Source organism: Rhinopithecus roxellana, chromosome 2, assembly GCF_007565055.1.
Source record: "Rhinopithecus roxellana isolate Shanxi Qingling chromosome 2, ASM756505v1, whole genome shotgun sequence".
NCBI classification, from domain to species: Eukaryota; Metazoa; Chordata; class Mammalia; order Primates; family Cercopithecidae; genus Rhinopithecus; species Rhinopithecus roxellana.
This window is the reverse complement of record NC_044550.1, coordinates 119,507,984-119,516,911: the sequence shown is the minus strand read 5'-3', so window position 1 is coordinate 119,516,911 and position 8,928 is coordinate 119,507,984.

The window sequence follows — 8,928 nt, the reverse complement described above, 5'->3', positions numbered from 1 at the left end:
ACAACAAAAAGCCAACAGTCCGACAAATTCACAACTAAATTCCACCAGTCATTCAAAGAAGAATTGGTACCAATTTCACTGAAACTATTCCAAAAGATTAAGAAGGAATCCTCCCTAACTCATTCTACAAAGCCAGTTTCACCCTGATACAAAAGCCAAGAAAGGTCATAACAAAGAAAGGAAACTCCAGGCTAATATCCCTGATGACTATAGATGCAAAAATCCTTAACAAAACACACACAAAACAAATCCAATAGCATATCAGAACAAAAATAATTCTCCACGATCAAGTAGACTTCATTCCATGGTTACAGGGATAGTTCAACATATGCAAGTCAATAAATGTGATTCAGCTGGGTACAGTGGTACACACCTGTAATCCCACCACTCTGGGAATCTGAGTTTGAGACCAGGTTGGGCAACATAACGAGACCTTGTCTCTACTACTACTACTACTACTACTACTACTACTACTACTACTACTAATAAACTAGCTGGGTATGGTGGTGTGCACCTCTGGTCCCAGCTACTTGGGAAACTGAGGCAGGAGGATCTTGACCCCATGAGGTTGAGGCTGCAGTGAGCTGTGATCATGCTGCTGCACTATAGCCTGGGCAACAGAATGAGACCCTGTCTTTAGAAAAATGTGATTCATCACATAAACACAATTAAAAACAAAAATGATATGATAATCTCAATAGTTGCAGAAAAGTCATTCAATAAAATCCAGCATCCCCTTGTGATAAAAACCTTCAACAATCTAGGCATAAAAGGAACATACCTCAAAATAATAGAAGTCATATATGACAAACCCACAGACAACATCATACTGAATAGAGAAAAGTTGAAAGCATTTCTCCTAACAACAAGAACAAGACAAGGATGCCCACTGTCACCACTTCTATTAACAGTACTGGAAGTCCTAGCCAGAGCAATCAGACAAGAGAAATAAGTAAAGGGCATCCAAATTAGAAAAGAGGAAATCAAATTATTTCTGTTTGAAAGTGATATGATTTCATATGTAGAAATCCCTAAACACTCCTCCAAGACTCCTAGATCTGATAAATGAACTCAGTAAAGTCTAGGTTACAAAATCAATATATGCAAATCAATAGCACTGCAATACATCAACAATGACAAAGCCATGAATCAAATGAAGAACTCAGTCCCTTTTAAAATAACTACGAAAAAAAAATACCTAGAAATATACTTCACCAAGGAGGTGAAAGATCTCTACAAGGGGAACTACAGAACAGTTCTGAAAGAAATCATAGACGGCACAAACAAACAGAAATATACACCATGCTCATGCATTAGAAGACCCAACATTGCGAAGATGACCATATTGCCCAAAACAATCTATAGATTCAGTGCAATTCCTACCAACATCATTCTTCACAGAATTAGAAAACAAATTCCTAAAATTCATATGAAACCAAAGAGACAAATAGCCAAAGCAGTCCTAAGCAAAAAGAAAAAATCTGGAGGCATCATCACCCAACTTCAGATTATACAAGTCTATAGTAACCAAAACAACATGGTACTGGTAAAAGATCAATGGAACAGAATAGAGAATCCAGAAATAAAGACAAAAACAACCAACTGATCTTTGGCATAGTGTACAGAAACATAAACTGGAGAAAGGACACCCTGTTCAATAAACGGTGCTAGGAAAATAGAATAGTCACATGTAGAAGAATGAAATTGGATCCCTATCTTTCACCACATACAAAAAGTAACTCAGGATGGATTAAACACCTATATTTAACATCTGAAACAAACAAACAAAAAACTACAAGAAAATCTAGAAGAAACTCCTCTGGACATTGGTCTGGGCAAAGAATTTATGATTAAGATCCCAAAAGCAAATGCAACAAACACAAAAATAAATACATGGGGTGTAAGTAAACTAAAAACTTCTGCATAGCAAGAAGAAATGATCAGCATAAGCAGATGACCTACCGAATGGGAGAAAATATCTGCAAGTTATGCATCTGACAAAGGACTAATATCCAGAATCTACAAGGAACTCAAACAAATCAGCCAGAAAAAAAAAAAAAAAAAAAAAAAAAAAATCATCCTGTAAAAAAGTGGGTAAAGGGCACGAATAGACATTTCTCAATAGAAGATATACAAATGTCCACAAACATGAAAACAAAGTGCTCAACATCACTAGTCATCCAAGGAAATACAAATTAAAACTACAATAGTTACCACCTTACACCACCCAGAATGGTCATTATTTAAAAAGTCAGAAAAACAATATATGTTGGCATGGATATAGTGCAAATGGAATGCTTATACACTGCTGATGGGAATATAAATTAGTGCAACCTCTATGGAAAACAGTATGGAGTTTTCTTAAATAACTAGAAATAAAACTACAATTCAATCCAGAAATCCTACCACTTGGGTATTTACCCAAAGGAAAAAAGTCACTATATCAGGAAGACACCTGCATGCATATGTTTATAGTAGCACAATTCACAATTGTGAAGATATGGAATCTAATATATATTATATTATCCACTATATATATATTTAATATATATAATATCTCCCATGAAATACTACTCAGTCATTAAAAAGAATGAAGTAATGTCTTTTGCAGTCACTTGGAATTAGAGGCCTTATTTTAAGTTGAGTAACTCAGGAATTGAAAACCAGATACAGCATGTTCTTACTTATAAGTGGGAACTAAGCTGTGGGTATGTGAAGGCATACAGAATGATATAATTGACATTGGAGATTCAGAAGGAGGGCAGGATGGGAAGGGCGTTTAGTATGAAAAACTATCTATTGGGTACAATGTGCACTACTTGGGTGACAGGTTCACTAAAATTTTAGACTTCACCACTATACAATTCATCCATGTAAGTAAAAACCACTTGTACCACTAAAGCTATTAAAATTTAAACATTTAAAAAATGTTAATATCATTGTTATTTTGATCAATTGTGTATTATTTTAACTATATCAAATCCACTTAGACCTTATGAAAAACAAAATTCAAAATTCAACGTGTGTGTGTATGTATACTTGTTGCAGAGCTATAATTATAACATTCACAGAAAAATATTTAGAATAAAATTCTGCAGAGGAAGCAACTATGAGTTAAATGATAAAACAATACAAAATTCTAACTCTTGAGAAGGACCGTGTTCTTGAATTTTAAAGTGGTTCATAAAATGATTATGGTATTTATCACCCACTGGACATTTTTAAAGCCAATATTGAAAATATACAAAAGTAACTACTTTGTAATGAATTTAAACTTATATATATTATATTTAAACTTAAAAATATGAGAGGGGTATGGCAGGAATAGCCAGCTCTCCAGCAAAGATAATTACTTACCTTTCCAAAGGGTAGCACTGTTGCTGGAAAGTGGGTTCCCAGGCAGAGTTTACATCTCCCAGCACTAAGAGCCCACCCTTGCACCCAGGTGGGGCCGTTTAAGTAGCTCTACAAAAGGTATCAGAAAAGGCTGAAGTGATTAAGGAGCAGGTGTGCCTTGTCCGCCCTCTGAGTAGATCCCAAGGCTCTGAGAGATTGTGGAGCTATAAAATGTAAAGCACCTGAGTCTCTGAATCACCCGCCCCCCTCCCTTTGGAATGCTGCCCACTCTACACCTGCATTCAATTCTTGCAGCTGAGAGTAATAAATTTTTATTTTGTTAAGCCCCTGCGATTTGGGGAATTATCTCCTATAATACCGAGCATTACCTTAGCTAATACAGATTGATTCCACAAGTGAAATGCCGCCAAACAACAACAAACCTAATATATCTGGCATTGGCTTCACAGGTGAGTTGTGGGCCATGAGGCCAGAAGAGTGCAGGACCACATTAAGCAAAGATACAACATTTGGTGAGTATGTTCCCTCCCATGCCTACCAAGACCAATTCCTACGTGAAGGGATTCAGAGACAGAATGATAATGGTATGTTTTGGTATTTTCTGATTACATCTAGCAAAGTATAGAACCAAGAGGTGAGCTCAGGCTGGAATTGGCTTGTTTGCAATTAAAACTTAAAGAAGAGGTAATCCAAAAATGTGGAGGTTTTTGGGTTGGAAAAATCAACTGCTTCTAGTCTCTAAGCACAGAAAGATAAGACTCAAGGAATGTTTTCTGCATGAATGATCCATTAACCCTTAGTTATGATACAAATTTCAAGTGTGAGTTCTATCCAAGTCTACTTTCCTCAGTGTACTGCCATTATGTTGAAAGAAGAGAGGAATAATGAGTGAGTAGGGTACAAAATAACATATCAGGCTTGAAAATTATGACTGTTAATGACTTATGACTTTAAAAATATTTCAGTGTTTTAAAGCAAATGAAATTCACTAAAAGTAAATAGATCAGAGCCTACTAATTTTTTAATATGATCCGCAGCTGAAGAAATCCCAAGTCAGAATTTAAAAGCTTTTAACTGGGCTGGGCCTGGTGGCTCACATCTGTAATCCCAGCCCTTTGGGAGGCCTAGGCGGGCAGACTACTTGAGGTCAGGAGTTCGAGACCAGCCTGGCCAACATGGTGAAACCCCCGTCTCTACTAAAAATACAAAAATTAGCAGGGTGTGGTGGCACGTGCCTGTAATTCCAGCTATTTGGGAGGCTGAGGCAGTAGAATAGCTTGAGCCTGGGAGGCAGAGGTTGTAGTGAGCTGAGATCACACCATTGCACTCCATCCTCGGCTACAGAATGTGATGCCATCCCCCACCCAAAAAAAAAAAAAAAAAAAAAAAAAAAAAAGCTTTTTAACTGTTTAAGATAAAATAAACCTTGGGTTTCAAAGAAACTTGCATTGACAGGGCACAGTATGTGTAAACTCCGCCACTTCCCAGAAGATCTGGCACCAAAAGATGGAGGATAATACACAAAGAAAAAATTCACTAAGTTAGAGAGAGAGGCTCCTGGGCACAATGGTAAAATTACGAATCCCAAATTGAAGATTTCAATATCAGCAAGGAAATTCCCCACTGTCAGGGAAGAAAGACCTCATAATGCCTACAAGGTAGGACTGTCTCATTGCTGTTGACCACACACTGGTTTGTATCCCATTCTTTTCTTTTCCAAATGAGGTATTTTATTGCAGTTTTTCTCCTATCACCCATCATTAGAGTGGCCTCTCTGTGGTGTGTAAAGTTGTTCCTGGGAGGCATCACCTGCAGTTTCTACATTTCCCAGTATCCCTTGCATTTAGATAGGGCCATGGGACTAGTCTCACCAGTGGACTATGAGTCAAAATAATGCATGTTACTTCCAGGCTGAAATGTTCAAGAAGGAGGCATGTCTGCTCATTCTTTCTTCTCGAGTTCACTGACTGGAAGTAAATGATTTGAAAGCTATAGACAGGGGAGCTACAAGGTAGAAGGATCCTGAACAACCTCATGAAAAGCTGCTCACTGAATACAGCACTAGATTCTTGTGTGTGTAAAGAAAAAAAAAACCTATTGTGTTAAGCCATGAATTTCAGGGTTTATCTGAATTATTTGCTACTCTTACTCAATTATTACAAAGAATACACAGTTATAAAAATTATTTTATGGGTATAGGAGCAAAACATTTGAAAGCCATTGATCTAGTTCGGTTCTACACACACACACACACACACATGAATTTAGGGGCAAATAAAAATTTACGTAAATGTGTACATTAGATTTAAATAATGGTATATCATTAGCATGAAATTACTTTAGGGCAACCTAAATGCAGGAATTTAACAGTTTATCTTTTTTCAACTTAAACCTAGCAGATTGAGCTTAAAAATGTAGTAAGATCTAACAAGGCAGTCAACATGTTTTATTTATTTATTTGTTTGTTTATTTTTGAGACAGGGTCTCACTCTGTCACCCAGGCTGGTGTGCAGTGGCATGATCTCAGCTCACTGCAGCCTCTGCCTCCCAGGTTCAAGCGATCCTCCCACTTCAGCCTCCAAGTAGCTGGAACTACAGGCACGCACCACCATGACTGGCTAATTTTTCTGTATTTTTTGGTAGAGATGGGTTTTCGCTATGTTGGCCAGGTTAGCCTCAAACTCCTGACCTCAAATGATCTGCCCGCCTCGGCCTCCCAAAGTGCTGGGATTACAGGCGTGAGACACTGTGCCCGGCCCGACATCTTTTGGTAACCTTGTTTCCTTCACAGCACTTGTGAGAATGCAACAGTAGTTTTTGAACACATACTTAAAGTCACAGTAGTAAGGATTAGTTATAGGATTAATGATAGGAATTATCATTAGTTTTAGGATATATAGGATATAATTATCATTAGTTATAGGATTAATTATGGGAATGTTAAGGATTAGTGATAGGAATTAATAATAAATCCATACATCTGTATAGCAAAATGTATAGGCGGTTACATGCAAATGACTACAGGATCATTAGCTATTGTGGGACTAGACCCCAGAAACATCACACCATTGAATACCTATGGAGTTAGAGTGATATCTTTACTCATGATTCTTAAAAACAACCTTCAGGCTGGGTGCGGTGGCTCATGCCTATAATCTCAGCACTTTGGGAGGCCAAGGCAGGTGGATCACCTGAGGTCAGGAGTTCTAGACCAGCCTGGCCAACATAGTGAAACCACGTCTCTACTAAAAATACAAAACATTAGTCAGGTGTGTTGGTGGGTGCCTGTAATCCCAGCTACTTGGGAGGCTGAGGCAGGAAAATTGCTTGAACCCAGGAGGCTGAGGTTGCAGTGAGCCAAGATGGTACCATTGCACTCCAGCCTGGTCAACAAGAGTAAAACTCCCTCTCAAAGCAAAACAAAAACAAAAAGCAGCTTTAGAAGGGAGTAAGTAGCAAGTCCAAATCCTTGTGTAGCAGGGAAAAATATAAAATGTATGTCATTTGCCTGTTTGTTTTCAAATCCACAGCCTTCCCTTGTGCTGCTGTGCTGTGTAATGCAAGGGGCTGACCCTGAAAATCACGTTTTTCGTAACTCTCTTGATTTCGAGATACTTGATAGGATATTGCTGAGAGATACTTGATAGGATATTGCAGGGGGAGATTCCAGGGTATTTCCTCCCCCTCCACTGTCTTCGGGTGGCATCTCTGACAGTGGCTATCCCCTCCAGGATTCCAATTCCCATCTGACAGCTCCTGCTCTGTAGCCCCAGCTTTGATTGGCAGCCTCCCATTGGTTCCTTGGCACTGGTAGTACCCTGAATTGCACCAGTTCTGGAGGTGATAGAACCTTCCTGCTGTTGCTAGGTTGCCTCATTACCCATGTTTGGCTCTTTGGCTCTTCCAGGATCTTTGCAACTATTAATAGTTCCCCATATTACATTTCTTCAGGACTCAAAGGCTGTTTACCATATTGGACCTAGTAATTGATACATGTCTGCACTAACATCTACATAGAATATAATATACTTAAACATGTATATATAAATTTTCCAACAACAAAATTTCTCAATAATTATTTGTGTGTGTTTTGTTGTTTGTTTTGAGGCAATGTTGCTTTGTCACCCAGGGTGGAGTGCAGTGGTGTGATATTGGCTCACTGCAGCCTCCGCCTCCCGGGTTCAAGCAATTCTCCTGCCTCAGCTTCCTGAAAAGCTGGGATTACAGGCAGCCGCCACCACGTGCAGCTAATTTCTGTATGTTTCTGTTCGTTTGTTTTTCAGTAGAGATGAGGTTTCACCATGTTGGGCAGACTGGTTTCGAACTCCTTGCCTCAGGCGATCCACTTGCCTCGGCCTCCCAAAGCGCTGGGATTACAGACGGGAGCCACTGCACCCAGCCAATAGTTATTTGTTGAATGAGTGAATGTTATGTGTGGAAATATTACTTAAAAACTGTGGGGAAAAGGTAGTTTCATAGTTCAAAGATAACCTTGGAAATCTTATAAAATTTAATGTAACTATATGCTGACAATGAGATTTTAATAGGAAGAATTAGAAATGGTGCCAATACCAAGGCAGGAGGAGTTTTAAAAATATACAAAAGCTAGCCAGGCATGGTGGCGCATGCCTGTGATCCTAGCTACTTGGGAGGCTGAGGCCAGAGATCACTTGAGCTCAGGAAGTTGAGACTGCAGTGAGCCATGTCATGCCACTGCACTCCAGCCTGAGTGACAAAGAGAGAAGGAAAGGAACGAAAGGAAAGAAAAAAGAAAGGATGTTGATAAGCTTGAATGTAATGGTAGAATTAAGATGGTCATATATTCAGAATCTCAGAAACAAAGCAAGTCTAGAGGCAATGATTGCAGTTTTGCAGTCAATATTAAAGCAAGTACCTTTTGAACCTTTTTCATTGTGATTCACAATGAGAAATATATTTTATATCAAGAATGAGTAGAATCATATATGCCTGAAATGCCTCCTATATTTTCCATTCATTATCTCCTCTTTTATCATACCCTATCCAGAGTGATCCAGTTTTTCACACACTTTGAAAACATGGATCTAGGCATGTTATAGGACTCAAGATGTATGCAAACTTATCCAAAGGATCAAGATGTAATTCATCTTTTACTCACTCTTTCTTTCTCTACAGTGGCTATTGTTTTTGTCACCTCAACATGCATTCACCTTTCTGGTAATGACAGTGTAATTTTCCCTTTGCAAATTTTCCATCTCCTTGTCTTAGTCTATAGAACTCAGGTCAATGTCCTGCCCACCTCTCCTGTCTCCCTCCCACTCCATAATTCTACCAGCTCTGGGGAGGTATGCCATCTCTTTCTGGGCAGGCAGAGTAGCTATCTCTCTGACCACAAGGCCTGTCTCAGTAGTGGGCATATAACCTAGGCAAGGCCAAATCAGTTCTTTTTTTGGTGGACTGGAAGCTGCTGGGAATCAGGCCTGTAGATCCGGGAAGTCATCATGTGAGAGACCTACCCAGAAGGGATGCTAACAAGAGAGAAGGAGATGGAGACCTTATGACAACAACTGTGACCCTGGATCCAATCACCTT